Raw genomic sequence first — 21013 nt, 5'->3', positions numbered from 1 at the left:
GGATTTCAACGCACAATTGTGTTCTCATTATAAGAAATCTGATTGTGGCCTCCTAGATGAAAACGATTGCCCTATGACACATTTTACCCACTCTGTAGGAGATTCCCTTAATGGTAGCCTAATGTCATTGGAACTGACTTTCGCCAACAAGCTTACTGACCCCCCAGTGGAATTTAATCCCACTTTTCATGGTAGGGGTTGTTTTAGCACCATAGATTTTATACTTTGTTCATATTCATTAAAGGGTACTGTTTCTCAGTTTAGTACAGGATCAGAAATTTCAGGTGACCATTTCCCCAACACGGTAGTGCTAGCGCTACCTATGAGCGCTCCCCAATCCATAAAGAAAAGCCTTCTGACCCAAGAGACATTGTCCATGGCCAAAACTAATGGGTACTGTGTGAAATGGTCAAGGATCGAACCAGTAGAAACATCAAGTTCTGTGATTTCCAAAGCACTCCCTTGGATTAATACATGTTTGAACGAGGCATCCTCCCCAGCACAAATTATCACCAGCTTTCGGGAAATTCTGAAAGTCATCCAGAAGGCACTTTTTCGAACCCGTAAATCAGGCTGTCACACGGAGCCAGGCTGGTTTAATACGGCATGTCGAAAAGCCTTAAACGCCCTAAAAAAAGAGCTACATAATCCAATCAGAGACCAAACTAAAATAGCTAAATTAAGACTCGATTACAAGCAGGCTCAACTAAGCTGTAAGAGAGACCATAAGAACGATTTATGGGCCCAACTACACGAGAGTTGTAATAGAAAAGACAGCACCCTATTCTGGAAAACGGTAAAATCTCCTTTCCTGTGTGAGGGTAGTTCACATCAGTACCTGGATGTAGCTGTGTCTGCGGACGAGTGGGTGACCCACTTTTCCAAAATTTTTAGTGACCCCCCCGCGGAACGTGCCGCTCATCCCAACCTTGTGCATGAGTCCCACGATAAAGGGGACTATCCAATTGACCTCAACTTCTCCCTTGAAGAAGTTATAAGCGCATTATCTTCTTCAAAAGCTGGAAAAGCCCCCGGCCCTGACGGTGCACCGCTAGACATATTTCTTTTAAACATCGAGTTGTGGTCTCCAATAATTACCCAGCTAATTGCTGCAGTATTAAAAGATGGTCTTCTGGACTCTTGGTCCTCCTCCATACTGCTCCCAATTTTTAAAAAAGGTGAGAGAAATAACCCTGCATGTTACAGGCCCATCTCCCTCCTGGATTCACTGGGCAAAGTCGCGGGTCGTCTAATTCTGGATCGCTTACAGGATTGGGCGGCAGAAAAGAACATCATAACGGACTTACAGTACGGATTCCGGGAGGGACTGGGCACTGTCGAACAAGCACTAAAACTAACACTTCTAATAGGGAAGTATGTTGGAGTAAAACGGGGAAACCTTTTTATGGTTTACGTCGACCTTAGCGCGGCGTTTGATTGTGTAATCCATGCCAAGCTCTGGTCCATTTTGGACGAGTTGGGCGTTGACCCACCCCTTATCAAATTTTTGCGCGAGCTCTATACTGGCGCCTCGGCTCGCGTAAGATTTGGTACAGGTGGAGAGTTAACACCATCTTTTCCAATAAACCGCGGAGTAAGACAGGGCTGCGTCCTCGCCCCCTTCCTATTTAATTTATATACCAACGGCCTGGAGGCAGCCATGTTAGAGGGGAGCCGGGATCTACCTACCATCAATAAGCGCCCGATTCCAGCACTCCTCTACGCTGATGACTCCGTAATTTTCGCTAGGACCTTAGTGCAGCTTCAGAAGCAGCTGGATAAATATTGCACTTTTATGCTTTCACTTGGGTTAAAGGTCAACAAGACCAAGACCTTTGTCATGCAATCAGGGCCCAAGGTAAAAAGCTCGAAACATCTCTGCATTGACCAATCAAAACTGGAACGCGTTACGGAATACCCCTACTTGGGCATCCTAGTAGACGATAAACTAACATGGAAAAGGGCGATGGTAACTAGAAGATTGCTCTACCAACGAGCAACTTCTGCCCTCGTCTCTTTTTCCAGAAAAGTGGGTAAACCATCTCCCTCAGTACTGCTCAAAATCCATCAAGCCAAATGCCTGAGCATCGCCACATACGGAGCCGGGGTTTGGGGCTACGTAAACACAGACGAACTACAAAAAACCCAAAATGGCTTTGTAAAATATCTCCTGGCTCTCCCACGGAGCGCCCCCTCTTTTGGATGCCATATAGAGCTTGGGATAGACTATTTAACAGATTATATTAAGTGTCAACCAATGCTCTTATGGCACCGCATATGGACAAAGCCCCAGTGTCATCTTACACGTGCCCTGATCTCAGAATGTCTTGAGATGTCGGCCTGGAAAAACATCCCATGGCTGTCCTACGTGGTCAACTTCCTGAAAGACCTTGACCTCATTCAGTATATCATCGAGCCTTCAGCCATCACTGAGATGAGTAGAAAAACCTTGAAAGATCACTGCCTTACTTACTTAAGGGAACTTCGTATGTCTGGTGAAATATCTAAACAATCCAATGCCCATATTTTGATGGCTCAGGTGTCTCTAGGAATACAACCATATTTATCGTATTATATATCCAACTACGAAAAATACCTATTAACGAGGTTCCGCTTTAATTTGTTTGTTCGATTGGTTACTTTCCCCAAAATGCTAAATTGGTCACATGAGTTGGATAAATGTCCATGCGACAAGGTCTCCCCCCAAACAACAATGCATGTAGTACTGTTTTGTCACTACTATACAGAAACACGCAGGCGCTGGGTTTTACCATTGTTGCGCCAAATGGGGTTGAGGACCTGTCGCCCGGCGTTTTTAGCCTTGCAGCAGCTCGATTCACAATATGTGGCAAAGAATTTAGCCCTGTTCTTGAAATCATGTATAGCCATTCGTAAAACTTTGGAAATGAATTCCGCTTGAATACCTGTACTAACCTTGTAAACGAACCAAAACCGTATTCCCTTACATTTTATTTTATTTTTCTTTTAACAAATCTGTATATTATATGATTGTACTAATAACAACTGTGATTTTATGATGAAATGTTTAACTATGATGTACTTTTTATGATTGACAAAACGGTTAATCGAATAAAAGAATTGAATTGAATTGACGTGACTTAGATGTATTGATATTACAAATAACAATGGCTTTTAATTTTTTTAAATAATTATTACTTCAATAAGTTATTGTAATTTATAATGGCAATAGCTTAAACTTTGGTAAATAACTTTTGTGAAGATTATGTTCAGTGTATTTTATTGTGACGAAAATCCAAGAACAGAAGTGAAATATTAACATCTTTTTGTGACATTTGTAATAAAGCTTGAAACATTGAGAGAACATATTTGAACCAGTTGTTGTTGAATGGTTGCACAGATTGATGCTGTGGTGGCGCTGAGTGATGTTGTGGTGGCGCTGAGTGATGTTGTGGTGGCGACGAGTGATGCTGTAGTGCATAGTGATGTTTTGGTGCCCCTGAGTGATGCTGTGGTGGTGCTGAGTGATGCTGTGGTGATGCGATAGATAGAAAGAGTGAGTGTGATAGATCCAGTGAGGGCGATAGATAGAGGGAGGGCGATCGATAGATAGAGGGAGGGCGATAGATAGATAGATTTGAGTGAGGGCGATAGATAGATAGATAGATAGAGTAAGGGCTATCGATAGATAGAGTGAGTGCGATAGATAGATAGAGTGAGGGTCATAGATAGATAGACAGAGTGAGGTCGATAGATAGAGTGAGGGCGATAGATAGAGTGAGGGCGATAGATAGAGTGAGGGAGATAGAGTGAGGGCGATAGAGTGAGGGAGATAGATAGAGGGAGGGCGATAGAGTGAGGGCGATAGATGGATAGATAGAGTGAAGGCGAAAGATAGAGTGAGGGCGATAGATAGATAGAAAGATAGATAGATAGTGAGGGCGATAGATAAATAGAGTGAGGGTGATAGATATATAATGAGAGGGTGACAGATAGATAGAGTGAGGACGATAGATAGATAGAGTAAGGGCGATAGAGTGAGAGCGATAGATAGATAAAGTGAGGGCGATAGATAGAGTGAGGGCGATAGCTAGATAGATGGTTAGATAGATAGTGAGGCCGATAGATAGATAGATAGATAGATAGATAGAGGGCGATAGATAGAGTGAGGGCGATAGATAGTGAGGGCGATAGATAGATAGATTGAGGGCGATAGATAGATAGAGTGAGGGTGTTAGAGTGAGAGCGATAGATAGAGTGAGTGCGATAGATAGAGTGAGTGCGATAGATAGAGTGAGGGCGATAGATAGAGTGAGGAAGATAGATAGATAGAGTGAGGGCAATAGATAGATAGTTAGAGTGAGGCTGCTTGTAAAGCAATGTCTTGTCATTCCTGAAGGACGTGGACAGGAGCCACCACTCACTAACCACAGCCATTACATAGTGAGATCACATCCTCTTGATGACGTAGTATTCCGGCCCTATGCTTTTCTGCTTTATCGAGACCGCCTCACATACTTATGTGCCTTCCCAAAATGTCCTCGAAACGATCTCTGGGAAGGTGACATCTCTGCTTTAAGCACATGTTCTTTTATACCAATATTTGGAGCGATGTTATTTGGGGGGCAGCAATGAAAAAAAGACCAACAAAGTTAAATTCCCAGAAGAGGAACAGAGTGTCCTGCAGACTGCCTTTTGGGAGGCATGCTTGGTTGCTGAGCGGAGAGAATTGCAAAAAAATTTGCTTCATTTGTACTTTTCTAATTCTGATATATTCTGAAATATCAGCACATGTCATTTGCAGACATTTACATTTTGTTGGGTGCTAGAAAAAAGCCTTTGCTTTCACAGCAAGATTGTCACATAAACCCTCTCACTTTGAAGTCAGAGAAAGAAAAGTAAAAACCAAGATCTTTCAGAAAATAGAGCCCGACTTTTGACCTCTGTCTTTGAATGCACAGCAAACAGATAGAGTGAGGGCGATAGATAGATAGATAGATAGATAGATAGACCGATAGAACTACCCTTGTTCTGCTCATCTCTAAATTAGATGAGCAGCTGCCACCATGTGGTGGGCTGTTCTAAGTATGGCGTTGACAATTAGATGCCTTGCCCAGCACCGGAAACCAATGCTGGTGCTGAGCACGGAAAGCACTGGCTCAAATTAAGAATGCAACTGGTGCTCATGTAAAGGCTCTGATACCTTCGGGTCTAGTTCCCTCAATATAAAACTGCAACTAACACCAGCCCTTTGGACGCTGCCTATAGTCCAGTCCGACCCTGGCGGTAATTGCTACGCTTATTCCGCCATATCTGAAATAGAGGCTTAATGTGAGCGCATTATCACGCCATTCGCCATAAACGATACAGCCTCAGTGAAATTGTCCGTCCGCGCACGCAGACGGCAGGCCATGCCCCCACACCCCGCGTGGTCCCCAGTGGCTTCTCACCGTGCGGCACTTCGAAGAGCACCTTGTTGTTTTATTGAGAGCGGCTGGCAGATGTGTCGCGCCTTAACACAGCCCCAGGCGCACGGATGTGACAGACGTGAAGGTCTTAACTCATGAATGTGTGCGTGAGAAAGTGCGCTACCAGCTGCTTCCTGTTATTGGAACACTCGCACGAGTCCATGTGCGGCGTTGTACCTCTGTTTGGAAAATTAGACAGGCAGCACAATGCAAATTTCACCTTCGTGCTGAAAATCCGTTCCCTGCCCAAGTGAAAATATGTCGTTATTCATATTATATAATGTATATTTATGTTATTGTATGGTAGCTTTTGTACATCGCTTTATAGCGCTAGTGTGGCATTCTTTATGTTATGCTGTGTCATGGTGTTGTGTTTTGGCGTTTGAACTGCACTTCTTACTACTGGCCTTGTCCACAAAATACTGTGTTATGTTATCTGGCAGTTGGATAGCACACAACTGCCACTGCTGTGAAATCTATTTACGCATGTGCTCATCCTGAGTTCTAAGGCATGCGGATTCCCAATTTGGGCACCACCGAAAATTGGCACACGGCATTGGATTCCGAATTTTACGGGAAAAGAAAAGAAATTCTGAGATGTTCCTCCTATTGAGTTTCGCCAAGAAAAAAAAAACACTAGTGAAATGTGAACGGAGGAAACTGGAGAGAAGGAAAAACATGCAATAATTGATGTGCAGAACTCCAGTTCCGCATGCCACACCTTGCCCTGGGTAGGAAAAAGAATGCCTTAATATTGATCGTGGGTATCACCGCACCTTGCGGTGTCATTAATGAAGGGCATGGTATTGCCCAATCGTTTTACACTTGAACTTGAAATGAACCCCATAGTCAGAGAGAGCCACTATATTTATGAAATTGTGCAGCTGTGCCGTTCTTCCTCATCGTTATAGATTTGCAATATTGACCACATAATCACAAATTGCAGATGTTACCCAAAAAATGTGTTTAGATGACACGGATCACATGTTACTATTTGTTGCCGTGTAGTGGAAGGTCCTTGGCAAAGTTGACTGGTCAATTTTACATTGCTTAGAGCTGTAGTGGGGTCTTAAACTGATACTAATTGTGAGAAGTTAGCCTGGCTTATGATGTCCACTAGTTCTAGTGGGCACCTTGCACCAGTCTAATCGACCCTTATTGATGGTGGTTGTAAAGTCAACCTTATAGAAAGCTATCCTAGTGGTAGCATGAACCAGCAGTCTTCAGGCTAAGACTTCAGTAGGCGAGTTAAGCAAGTTGTTTTACCATATATAATCCCTTGAATACCAAATGAAAGGACACCACACAAGGTATATATCAAATATATATGTATTTAATCTAAACACAACCCCTCTGCACTCTTTATGAGGTCAGAGGTAAAAATACAATACAAGTCACACAGTTAATATACGATAAGTTGCACAGTATACGTTATGCCCTAGGGGCCTCACCAACCATATACTAAGAAAGTGGTATAAGTACCACGTGAGAGTTAGAAAGCAGGCCTAGGGCCTGTAGAATCGCTGGGGCTACACTAAACAACCAAAGGTTAGGAAGTAGGAGACCCACGGGAGCCGCGTGCAGTGTCTTGAACACAGGCGCATGTTCCCATTGACTTTCTATGGAGTTTGTAAAAGTTACAAAGTTACAGTTTAAGGACACTTCCGGATGACCTAGGATGGAACCCTTTTAAACTAGGACACTTCGAGAGTCAAGACCCACGGGAGCACCGGGTTACCTCACCAGGGGAAGCCGGGTGCATAGGTGTCTTTTCGTGTCGGGTTTCGTCTTCGTTTTCTATGGAGAGCTGCAAAGAAGTGCTACAGGCGACCAGAGGAAAAGTGTCCGGGTGGATCCAAGGGTGGATTGGAGATGTGAAGAACCTGAAAGCAAAGGGGACAGAGTCTGAGTCACTAGCCAGTGACCAGGAAGGAACCAGGCGATGTCGGGTGCATTAAGGTGAAGAAGGTGAGTTTGTCTCTTCAGCTACGAGGTCCAGGAGGCATCGACGATGACCAGGAGCTGGATTCGAGCTGTCCCACGATGGATCTAGATGACTGCAGTGTCGGTATCCGGATTGGACCTAACAAGCCGTGGCAACCGCAACCCATGCAGGATGTCGAGATTGGCTCTGTTGCAGACCAGCAAGGTCTGTGGCGCTTCTCCTTTTTAGGGAAGCTGGAGCAACCAGGATCGCAAGTTAGATTCAAGATGGCGTCTTCAGGGGGCTCACTAGCCAACGGGCAAGGAACCGGGAAGACGCGCTAAGCACAAATGTAAAGGCGGGGCCCACGGGACACTCGCGGAGTGTGGGGGCCTGAGCTTCGGTGCAAATGGTGCTCGGGGCTGGGGCTTCTCATACCCCAATGCACAACTTACTGAGGCTTCAGGAAAGGAGTGCAGGTAGCAAAATGCAGGATGTCTAAGATGTCCGGTCCCACGTCTCTCGTGTCCGCCACTGGTCTCAACTTTGCTGTGGATGTGGATCGGGGTCAGAGAAGTCTGGAAGTCCAGTTCTTGAGTCGCAGAGTCTTTGGGTTCCGACGGGAGCCTTGAAACTGCAGACCGGCAAAGTTGCTGTTGGTGCCTGTTTGCACAGGGTGGTCACTCCTTGACCACAAGGGAGATGTCTTCCGTCTTCCAGTCAGAATGGAATGTCGAAGGTCCAAGATATGTCTTTAAAAGATTCGTCCAGGATAATCTAAAGTCCCAGGGACACAGCTCCTATATTTATACTAAGAAAGGGGGCTGGATTACCTGACTAGGTCCCTCCTATGGGTGGACCTGAGAAGGGGGTGGTTACACCCCTTTCCCTTGGTCCAGTTTCGCGCCAGAGCTGGGGCTGGAGTGGCACAGCAACTGGTTTGAACTGGGCTATGCATGGAGCACCTTGTGTGCCCCAGGCAGTGTCTAGATGCATTCACTGAATGCAGCCCTCCCTGCCCCAATACACAAAACCCCTGTCTGGGGAGGTGCCAGCACCTCCCTGGACAGGAAACCTATTGTCCAGGCCTCCCCTGCCGGAGTTTCGTCCAGCAACAGGAGGTCAGACTTGTGTCTGTGGCAGCAGCATCCATTTTGTGATGCTGAGGCTCTGTTTAACTTTAACCGGGTAAAGCAGTAACTTACATATCTTTTCCCTCTAGAAGGGTGGAATGCTACCCCGCCACCAGAATTGGCGGGGGTAGTATTCCAAAGTGTTTGACACCTTACACGACAAGTTTTGATAAAGCCAAACCAAAGTTAGCATTAACCGCGAGGATTATAATGCATTTAAGAGTATATGGTATGGCTATATCATAGAACAGCTATAAGGAGATGGTTCCGAAAGCTGCAGAGGGGCTCAGCTCATGCCAGAGCACCCTCTCACATAAAACCAAGCACTCTGCCTCCAGGATTGTCGAGGCCTACCATAGAAGTGGCTTATAGGTGTATATGTGTCTATATATAAAGGTAGATATAGGTATACTATATCTAAGTAAGGGGTGATTACACCACCTTACCCAAGCTGTGTGAACAGACCTGTGGTGTCAGTTTGGAAGACAAACCAGGGGTGGCACAATACATGCTGCAGCCCCTGGTAGGCCTAGGGTGCATCTATGCCATGGGTACCTATGGTACACAATACAGGGGCGCACAAGGGTGACCCAGTAACCAATCTGGTATGCACCTAAAGTGCATGGTGTCAATTTAGAGAGAGAACAGCTGGGCTGTGGGTCAGCAGGCCCACAGCCACACTAAAGTCGAAAAACCAGAGAATCGCAGCAAAAAGTGGGGGTGACCATAGGAAGCAGACCCTACTCTCCTACACTAATGAAGTGAAACATGTGTCCAAACAGTGTTAACGTGTAAATAATAAGACACAATAAAGAAGTTACACCTTTACAAAATGTGCTACGTAACGCCACATAACTTTCCTTTTCTGCCCGCGTAACTTAGTCAATCCTGGCACATAAATGTTTCTCCCCCTGCTTCATAATTCAAGTGGCCGCCCCCTTGGTGTATTTTTTAAGTCACTTATAATTGGCTATCTGTGTGCAGTACATTATGTGGCATATAGTGCTACTGAGTTCAGGGTGTTTTCCCTAGTGGCGTTGTCAAGCGTAACCTCCAGCATGTACAGTAGGGGTTGCCACTTGCCCCTCAGGATCAGGCATATAAATGTAGATTTTCTAATTCGCACTAAGTCTTATCAGCATCAACACTGAGCACAGGCTGCAAAGGGAAGCTAATATATAACACCAATAAAAGGGCATGACAGCAGCGGGGTCAAGGTCAGAGGTGTAAGCGAATCAAAGAGAAAGGATGAACATAGGAACGGCAAAAGAAAAGCCAACTGGACAACCGCGTGAGAAAAGAAAGACAAAAGTGAGGAGTGGACGAAGGAAAAATAGGGTGAAAGAGAGTAAGGCAGGTGGAGAATAAGAGAAAATAAAGGGGCACAGGAAAGGTGGAGGGAAAGAAGGCAAAAGGTGAGAGAGAGAGTCTGGAAGGGGGCTAAGAGAGTGAGTCAGACAGCAGAAGATAGGCAGAAAAAAGAGAGGAGGTAGTAGAAAGATCTGGAGAAGAAATGGAAAGAAGGCATGAATAAAGGAGAGAGAAAAAAAAGATAAAGAAAGAAAGTGACGAAGGACAGAGCAAGGAAAGGACATAGAAATGAATGAAAGAAGGAAGGAACAGATGGGAGAAGAAGAACAAAAGGAAGGAATGAAGTTAGATGAAATGGGAGAAGAATGAAATGTAACAAGCAGGAAGTGGGATAAGGGAGGGGTGGCAAATAGTGAGCACTTTCACGGCCGCTTTGATGTTCTCAGTGGCCACGCGGTTCACTGAGAATATCAAAGCGGCCGCGAAAGTCCTCCCAAAGTCTGCAGGCGGACAAATGGTGCACGCGCCCGGCGCACATGCACTGTGCCCGATCCGTCTGCAGACTTTGGGAGCATTTTTGAGAGCCCCTTCTAAACTCTCGCAGATCAACGCATGCGCGTTGGATCAGCGAGCCCTAAAAAGAAAAGAGAGAGACAGGCAGTAAAGGACAGAAAGAAAAGGGGGAAAGAAGAAGTAGGAGACTGGCAAGGGAGTTACATTTCTCATCAATTACATCTGACATTCTGCGGAGAAGTTGGCACGCAAGTAAGCCAGTTAGGTATCCTTGTTCATAGAGGGTTCCGGTTGTGTTTCGCCGTCACATCTTATTTTCATGGAGTTTATAAGAGTCTAGGTACGTGTCGAGAGATTCCCACATCCTTCTGGATGCTGGTTTCCAGGGTGAGTTCTGTAGTGCAATGTTGCCCACTCCTCTGAGATGGGTGATCCAATTGAACCAGCCTTTGAAAGAAGTGTTACTTGTGTCCTTCCAATTGGCGAGGACCATTTTCACTGCTGCTGTCAATAGCAGGTCTAGTAGGTCCTTATCTGGTTCAGATCTCAAGTATGTGCACATAAATGCTGTGGTGAGGGTGGAAAATTATTTTGAAGCGTACAATCAAACAATCCATTTATAAAGACAACGATTTTTTTCCCAGAATGTTTTGAGTATTGGGCAATGAAAGATAAGATGTGCCAAATCCCCCGTTTCCGTGTTACAGTTCCAACATAACGCGTCTTCCCTGAAGCCTAATGAGAATAAACGGGCAGGGGTCCAAAACGCCTTGTGTAGCAGCCAGAATTTTTTTTGTGAGAGCACAGGTGAGATTTTGTTACGTGAGGCCGAGCTCCATAGTGCGGAACATTCTTGTTCGTTAAGTGTGGTTTTAGTTTGTTAATCCCAGTAGGCAACAGTCTTATCATTAAGCTTAGAGGATTTTGGGCGCAGGAGCCTGTAGAGCTGTGAGACCTGGTGCCCCAATTTATTAATGCTTGCCACAAACCGGGAGATTGATGGTTGTGAGGCAGACAGTTTGGCTTTTGCGATGGTCGTTCTAATTTTTAAAAAGTTATACAGTTCAATGTCAGAGAACAGGCACTTCTCATAACAAGCAAGTACTCTGGTACAGAGTACTTGTACTTATACTTTTTCATTTAAAGCACTGACTACATTCCTTCCCAACATGCATTAGAATTCCACGCAAAACCCAAACACAACCACTTGCAAAAAAACACAACTTATTTTGATAATAAAGTGAGCCCTACGCATGACTATAACATAGCATAGCATTTGTGTTGTGAGACGCACATTCACCGTGAGGGACCACTGGGCGCTGGATGGAAGAGGCTGGTTGTTGCCCAACTTGAGGCGCATTCAGGTTATCTTGGGAGGATGGGCACACTGAACTAAGAATATACGTGCCTGTCCATAGGACCACGGGTACGATTCTGGCAACAACCAATAGCATTCTTGAATTCCACGGTACTTACAACTTCAGCCTAGAGTGCTGGCCAGGGAAGGTCAGTCTCTCTTGCTGTTTCAATGATACGGGATATTAAAATATTGCTTGTTATCACCGAGAGTACGGCAGGCCGTTAAAGAAGGTACATGGGCAACGTGGTTGGTGAAATCCCAGACTAGCTCGAAGTCCACTGTAAGGAGTTAAAGTTGAAGGGAGTTTAATGGGCTGGTGCGTCACAGCCGCAGATAGCTGAAGGGCTCAGGCAAGCTGGGGACAGCACGAAGAGATAGCAAAATGAGTGCCAGGTGGCGATTGGTTAGCTTGGTTTGTAATAACCAATCAGCAAGGGCCCCCTGGGTGCACCACAAGGTTCAAAGGTCGTGCGGGCCCCCCTAAAAGTGAGTGCCAGGCAGCGATTGGTCGGCTCGGTTTGAAACGATCGGGTGGGGGGCCACTGGAATCAAGCTATCCTGGCTGAAGAGGGGTGAAACTCCGAAACCGGTCCTAGGATGCTTGTTTTCAGTCCAGGGAGGACCTGGCCTGGCAGTTCGGGCCGGACTGTTCCCATTGGACGCAGGGTCAAGACTGATTTGCATATGGCTGGGTCCAAATTGGAATGGCATGGTGAGCAAAAAAACGACGGATTTATGCCCAGATCTCTGTACTGGGGTGAATGTATGACATTGTTCTGCATTCTGTTCATCAATAGTTCTTTTTGCATTTGTCACCCAGAGTGGAACGGGTATGCTCAGACGTGAGTCCTGTGCTCTCCATGCCACTGGAATCGAGCTATCCTGGCTGAAGAGGGGTGAAACCCCGAAACCAGTCCTAGGATGCTTGTTTCCAGACCAGGGAGGACCTGGCCTGGCAGTTCGGGCTGGACTGTTCCAATTGGGCGCAGGGTCAAGACTGATTTGCATATGGCTGGGTCCAAACTGGAATGTCATGGTGAGCAAAAAAACAATGGATTTAGGCCCAGATCGCTGTACTGGGGTGAATGTATGGCATTGTTCTGCATTCTATCCATCAATAGTTCTTTTTTCATTTGTCACCCCGAGTGGAACGGGTATGCTCAGACTTGAGTCCCGTGCTCTCCATGCTACTGGAATCAAGCTATCCTGCCTGCAGAGGGGTGAACCCCCAAAACCGGTCCTAGGATGCTTGTTTCCAGTCCAGGGAGAACCTGGCCTGGCAGTTCGGGCTGGACTGTTCCCATTGGGCGCAGGGTCAAGACTGATTTGCATATGGCTGGGTCCAAACTGGAATGTCATGGTGAGCAAAATAACGATGTATTTAGGCCCAGATCTCTGTACTGTGGTGAATCTATGACATTGTTCTGCATTCTATCCATCAATAGTTCTTTTTGCATTTGTCACCTCGAGTGGAACGGGTATGCTCAGACGTGAGTCCTGTGCTCTCCATGCCACTGGAATCAAGCTATCCTGCCTGCAGAGGGGTGAAACCCCAAAACCGGTCCTAGGATGCTTGTTTCCAGTCCAGGGAGGACCTGACCTGGCAGTTCGGGCTGGATTGTTCCCATTGGGCACAGGGTCAAGACTGATTTGCATATGGCTGGGTCCAAACTGGAATGACATGGTGAGCAAAAAAACGACTGACTTAGGCCCAGATCTCTGTACTGGGGTTAATGTATGACATTGTTCTGCATTCTGTCCATCAATAGTTCTTTTTGCATTTGTCACCCCGAGTGGAACGGGTATGCTCAGACGTGAGTTCCGTGCTCCCCATGCCACTGGAATCAAGCTATACTGGCTGAAGAGGGGTGAAACCACGAAACCGGTCCTAGGATGCTTGTTTCCAGTCCAGGGAGGACCTGGCCTGGCAGTTCGGGCTGGACTGTTCCCATTGGGCGCAGGGTCAAGACTGATTTGCATATGGCTGGGTCCAAACTGGAATGACACGGTGAGCAAAAAAACGATGGATTTAGGCCCAGATCTCTGTACTGGGGTGAATGTATGACATTGTTCTGCATTCTATCCATCAATAGTTCTTTTTTCATTTGTCACCACAAGGTTAATGGCGTGGGAGGCTCCAAGAGTCATGCTCCTTCACCTCTGGGGACTGCGCAAGATGGCAGAGTTCATCTGTCCAGTGGACCCTAGAGAGCAGTATTCTGTTAGACAGCACATATGGAGGAGCAGCCGGACCGGTGAGGGGTCTGCAGCAAACCCTTAATATGGGCAGTGATAATGGCAGGGGCTGTGATTATGGCGGACGGCAGCTTAGCCTGGTAAAATGCCAGGTGCTGATTAGGCAGTGGGGTTTGAAGCAACAAATTGGCAAGGGCCCCACTGGGTGCACCACAAGGTCAAAAGGGCGTGGGGGGCCCCTCTAAGAGTCACATGCCTTTCGCCTATTGGTGTTTCCCCAGAGGTTACGCAGATGACGAGGTTAACCCTGAATGTAGTTGGGTCACTCAAGCTGCGGATTCTACTAGTTGTGGGGGAGCTGTTGGTGGTCGGTAAACCACCTTCAGCACGGCGGGGTGTCACGAGGTTTAGCAATAAATATCTTCACAGAAGGACGTAAAAGGGTAGTTGCGCAAACAAGGTTCTTGGGATGCCTTACAGCTGGGACTCTTGAGACAAGTGCCCCGACAGGGTCCTTGAGATACTACAGCAGGGATACTTGAGGGCAGACAAAAGGGTAAGAAATGGTCAGCACTGGGCAGACACGGCACTTGCAGTCCAGGCCCGGCCAAGAACCACGAACAGCAGACATTCGGTAGCAAGTTGAAGCCGCAACCCGATGTACTTTGAAGAGACATCCTGTCAGGAAGGAGAATGCATTACAGGATTAAGCAAAGTTCTGGTATTAATATTGTTATTGTATGAGGTAAATGTACTATTACAACTCTTTGAGAAATGTTACACGCATTGATGTCTCTGGATTACCTCTTTGCTTTGTATTGAACTCAAAATGCATTTATTGCCCGTACGACATGTATGATGCAAATATTAATAAAAAAGATTGCTATAAAACAAAAATTCTCACCGAATTTAGTAAACCTAAATACATTGAAGGAAACCATCCCTTTTCCCAAGATTTTACTGACATACTGGCAAATCAATTCAATCAAAGCAGACATGTTAGATTCATATTTAACCCCTTGCATGCTGATGACGGCCGGGAGCCGTCATGGCACACAGTGCTCGTGTGCTGATGATGGCTTCCGGCCGTCATGACCGCACCCGCGATCGGAATGTGCCGCACAGGCGCAGAATCGCGGCAGCATGCAAGGTGTTAAACCAAAAGAAAACCACCATCACCAGCCCTTTCCCAACAACCCCTCCTACCAAGGGAAGGTTAACCCAGCCTCTGCTTTCTTCCAAACTATCAGAAACTGAATTTATGAGTCTTGTCAAAACAAGCGGGCCAAAACAGCTGCCCCTCTGTCCATTGTCCACCACAAATTTTCAAGACACCCTTTTATCAACTTCTGCTTCCACCCCAGTCATAACAATCATCAATAATTCTTTGTCAATAGGAATTTGTTTGACCAAAGACTTGAAAAAGACATACATATGCCCATTACTAAAGAAAACAAACGTGGACCCTCAAGACCAAAACAACTATAGATGATTCTTCAGCAAGCTAACAGAAAGAGCAGCATTCACCCAGATGTCTCAATTCATCTATACTACTATAATAAAGAGAGAACTGGGAACCTTTGAGGCGGGTAAACTCAGGAACCACAGCGTCAATCAAAACACCCAATACAGCGTTGGAAAGGGCAGGGTAAGCAGATGGACATAGGCTATATAGCAGCGAAAAATATGCGTTAGAAGGGCAAAGTACGTTCTTTACCAAAGTAGTCCCTTGGAAGTAGCACCATCTCGGAGGTAGGCGTGTGCGTTAACGACGTTCAATGCAGTAGGCGTGCTGACATCACGGGCCGGCCATTTTGGTAAAGTAAACAGGTCTGGCCGGCCAGGAGCGCGGAACCGACACCCTGCGGAGTCCGACATGCCCAACAAACGGCCAGGAGCTCGGAACCGACACCCTGCTAAGTCACACATGCCCAACAAATGCAAGACGCATGACCTTAGGCGGCGTGGAGTGCCCGTGTCCGGGGTGCGCAATGCTGGTAAGTAAAGTTGGTGGCGCGTGTCCTCGGCCCCCCTCGCTCCCCCCGGCTCTCAGCCGCGCTACCTCCTCTGCCCCTTCAGTACGCTCATTCAGCGATCCTCTTCCCTCCTCCAGCCAATAGAGAGGCAGGGCCCGGGGGCAGAGGCTACATCTCGCCCGGGCCTCTCTGGCACCAGGATTGATGTTCCCGTTGGTAGAACCAGCCGGATCCGAACGCAGAGGGACCTGGCCCGGCCTGTGGTGGAGCCGTGCACCGAGGGCTTCGGCGGCAGGGCTGTACCCGGAGCGCAGGGAAAGGGGCCGCAGGTGGAGGCGGTGCTGTGCGTATCCCGTCTCTGCCTCCACGCCGCGGGCATCGGGGGCAGTCTGAGGCTGGTACCTGTGGCAACGAGCGGGCTCGGGCTCGCGGGTGGGGCGCGGACAGGCATGGATCTCATGGGCGCCCACCACATGCACCAGTGACTCCCCCAGCCCATCAACTTCGGCATCAACCAGATCCTGAACTCCCCGGACCAGGGCAGCTGCATGATCTCGAGCTACAGCGGTGGGGGCGCCGGGCCCGGCTATAACAGCGCCCGCAGCATGGCCTCGCTGCCCGGCTCCTACAACATGGGTCTCTGCTCGGCCGGGGTCAGACACACGCACTGTGCAAATGTGCGCTCTGACGGAGAATCAATGTGAAAGTTTTTCATAATTGTAATTGTAATAATCATAATTGATGACGCCCTCCAAATTCTTGATCGCAATGAGTCCTGCCTCCTCATCCTTCTTGACCTCTCGTCAGCATTTGACACGGTCAAACATGAGAACTTGCTGGAGCTGCTAGGCACTAGAATGGGTCTATCGGGAACTGTTCTCAAATGGTTTGCGTCCTTCCTACACAACCGGTCTCAGAAGTTCAAGATCGGCAATGTGCTATCTTCACCTGTGCCTGTAGATCTAGGTGTTCCACAAGGATCCTCCCTCTCCCCCACATTGTTCAACCTCGTCATGGAACCGCTCGCCACCTTGCTCCAAGCTTCCAATGTCCAATTCCATATGTACGCCGACGACACACAACTTTACCTAAAGCTTCAATCCCCGGAAGATATCAAACATTTGAATTCCACGCTTATTAACACTCAATCTTGGCTGGCCGATAATCACCTCAAACTAAATGCTCTGAAAACTGAGTTCCTACTCATCTCACCCCCGGCGAAAATTTCCACCACCCAAACATGGCTCAATAACTTAACAGCACTCAATGTCCAACCTACCATCGTGGACTCAGCGAAATCCCTAGGCATCACACTTGACGCCAAGCTCAACATGCAGCAGCACGTCAGCAAAGCCACAAAAGCAGCTAATTTCCAAATCAACACACTGAGGAAAATTAAACCATTCCTCCCTGCTGAAGACTTCCAAACTGCTGTACAAGCGTTAGTCATCCCTCGAATAGACTACGGAATTGTGGCCCTCAGCGGACTCCCGCTATCCACAACAGCACCCTTAAGAGCCTCCCTGAACGCTGCCGCGAGACTCATTACTGGCTCAAGAAAACATTCGCATATATCCCCAGACTTAAAGTCCCTAAAATGGCTGCCTTTTGAAGCCAGAATACAGCTAAAAATCGCAGTTATGACACATGCGGCCGTGCATCACAATGCACCCAACTACCTCGCTCAAAAGTTGTCTATATCAGGAGGTTCGAGATCCAATAGAAGTTCAAAAAATCTACTCCTGAAACCTTGTAGATTCCGGAAAGAGAAAACATACAAGCGCTCCTTCTCAGGAATGGCACCCAGGATCTGGAATGCGCTCCCTCCTGAAACCAGGCGTATCTCCTCCACTGCACTCTTCAAGAAAGAGGTGAAAACCATCCTTCTGGCCAAGATCTCCTGAACCTTATAGGTGCTGGATCAGAGACCCAGCATTGCTTTGTATCACTGCTCACCTTGTCCTTTGGCACTATACTTCTACTTGATGGGGACACTACTACGCTACTTTCGTACTACTGACCAATATATGATACACGTTGGCTCACTGATTCACTCTCCCGATGCCCCCACTCAGTGCTCGCTCTATACTAAAACATTGGTATAAGCCTTTCACACACCCAAGGTGTACCTGAACTCCTCTGTAGTGGGATCAATGAATTGTGCCGTCTTATATTACTTGTTTACCTGATTGTATATTGATATGTTTTATGTATGTTATTATTATCCTATCTCGTTAGTAACTACTATACTGCTCCCATTACCTCTGTTCATTCCTACTGCCCCTACCCTGTCTTTGTAAAGCGCTCTGATATCTGTAAGGATCTTGTTCGCGCTATATAAAACTTTGAATAAATAAATAAATAAGTTTGCAAAACTTTGTGCGTGTGTACCTGCAAAATACAAGTGCTGCATGTCCATCTCCCTGCCTGTCTGCCTGTTTCCCCTCCGAAGCAGAGTTTTAGTGATCAGTTCATTTCAGTTAAGTTCAGTTCATTGTTGGTATTGTTTGTATTTATTCTGGTATGGTTTGTATTTATTCTGGTATCAATCGAGACATGGATTTTTTAGATGAAACAAAAAATGTTGTATACCGTGAGATATTACAATAATTTGTACTTTCACATTAAAAACATTACACACATACATTTTCAACCCCAGACAATTTCGGGACGGGCTGCTAGTTAAAGATAACTCCAAACTTTCTGACTTCCATACAGGATTCAGTCCAGGAAGAGGCACAGAATCTGCCTAATTGCCATCCGGGATGACCTTAAAAACACAGATGCCCAAAACGGAGTTGCTGCTCTATTTCGCTTGGACCTTTCAGCTGCCTTTGACATAGTTGATCATGACACTTTAATCCAAAGACTCTAGAGAGCCAGCAGAGAGGGGACTGCTCTTGACTGAATCACATTCTACCTTCAAAATAAAACAAATGTCATCCATATTCCTTTTTTCTCGTCCAAACCCTACATCACAAAAGCAGGGGTCCCTAAAAGCTCTACAATCTCACCCATGCCTTTTAACATCTTCATGAAGTAATTACCGGCAATGATCAATGAATTCAGCTCACCTGCTGTAACTACGCTGATGACAAGTGACCAAGCAAGATGGCAGATGGGATGAGTCTCTAGGAAATTCCCACTGGCCACATCCTTCATTATCCTGCCATAAAAATGTCTACTCCGTGTCAAACTAAGGCAGTGGTGAAGGCTACATGCCAACAGTATCCTGGTTTGGCGAAAAAAACAGGGTCCCAGTTGTCAGAGGACGCGATGCGTCATTGAGGCATTAGAGGTCTGTGTAGAACTCGAAGGCTGCGCCGAGGGTGAGTCTTGGCTTTGCTGCCGGACCTGGGCCATGGGGCGCCTTTTCTGCTGCTTTGGGCAGTAAAAACTGCTGCAGCAGAGGATGGAACTGTACCACATGGCGGGGCCTGCTGCTCTGGGACCTCCGGCGGGACCTGGGGCCCTGTAAAGTGATTGGGGAAAAAGGAATGTGAGTCGGGCGTCCGGGGACAGCCCGAGGGGCCCATATTTTATCCTTGGCCCTGTGGCAAAACTGGTGCGGATCTCTAAGGGAGCACCTCCCACTAACTTTGTATTAGATAAGGCTGCAGGTGTAGGGGAGGCTATTGACGCACAGCTACTGGGGGCTGACAGTGCTGTCCTCGGTATGCGTGGCCTGATGCTCTTCACCGACTGAGGTACTCCTGCTGCTTGGAGGCTCGCTGTGGGCCCTGGCTCTGTCGCCTTTTGAGTGGATTCCTTTGTGGCCCTTAGTGTCCCTGACTGGGTGTGTGGATTGCTTGCCCTGGCCTTAGAGGCTCTGAGACGGTGCGGAGGCTGTTAATGAGCCTACATTACCCCTGTTGAGCCTGGGGCAGGCAAGAGCAAGGCACCTGGGAGGCGGTCAACTGGTTCCTTGGGGCAAGGTGCCTCTGGGGAACTCCTGTGGAGCACATATTGGGATAAATAAGCAGGTGGCTCCCCCTCAGGGAATGCCATTGATAGAGCTAGATTGTGCTCTTTTATTTGTAGGGGTGCATTATAATCGCGAGTAGGCTGCACTCATATAATCCGTTGTCGTGTTAACATTTGGTTATTAGAACAGGTAATGTAATAACGTGTAAAGTGATGTGATAGAGATTTGCATACAACGTGGAGAGATCAACATTGTAATCATGCGCGGGGGCGTGGCTTCGCTGTGCGAAATGGCCGCACGTTAGCGCGGCTCCGCCGGGCGAGCCCGATAAATCCGGCAAGTATCCGAACAGAACGCCTAATGCAGAGAACCGCACACGGCAGAAGAAACAGGGGTCGAATATAGCTGCATCGGTGCAAGTCTGACGACTGTACCCCCTCAGAGTACGAAGTTATCGTTGGTGAAAGTCCAAGGCCCCGGCCTGTGGAGGCCGGGGCCTTGCGTGGCCGCTAGCCCTGCAGCGCGGGCTGACGTAGTCCGTGAATAGAGAGGAAGACAGGCTGTGCTGGCTGGCTGCCCTCTCGGGTGGCTGAGGCAGCCCCAGAGAAGAGTGCGCGACGTTCCGCTGCTGCTGTGGGGGCCCTGGAGGCGGCTGCTGACCGTGCCACGCTGCTCGGGGTTGGAGGCGGCTGAGCCCTGACCCCGCCGGCGGCAGCGTCCAGAAGACCGGTCTGCAGACGTGGCATGAGGCCGCACTTGAGAGGACCCGACGCCGGTGGTGAGCTCGGGGATTTACATCCCTGCACCCTGGGGGCCTATGCTGCAATAGGGGAGTGGATCGCCCTGATCCTGTGGAGTGCAAGCGGAGTGCGCACTATCGACGGGACCGCCATTTTGTGGAGAGACAACGCTACCTGGCGCAGTGACTGATGCGCCGCCATGACCAAGTGCCCCATATCGTGAGTAATCTGGCAGAGCGGAACCGGGCCAGCTACAGGCCTTCCTGGCATACGGATGCATTGTGGGCAATGGTGCTTGCGGCTATTAGTGGAGGCGCAGGGAGTGTGCGGCGGTAATTTGCGGCCGCTTAGCGACGCCGGCACCCTGGGGGAAGCCCAGCCGGGATACACATACGGAGATATACAAGTTGCTCAGCATAACATTAAAAAGGGCACAAGTGTATGTACCCATCAAGGCAGAGGATCTTGCGGCGAGTGTGGCTGGTCTC

The sequence above is a fragment of the Lissotriton helveticus genome, chromosome 3_1 (genome assembly GCF_964261635.1).
Source record: "Lissotriton helveticus chromosome 3_1, aLisHel1.1, whole genome shotgun sequence".
NCBI lineage: Eukaryota > Metazoa > Chordata > Amphibia > Caudata > Salamandridae > Lissotriton > Lissotriton helveticus.
The sequence above is the reverse complement of the archived record's forward strand: the minus strand, read 5'-3'. Positions refer to the sequence as shown.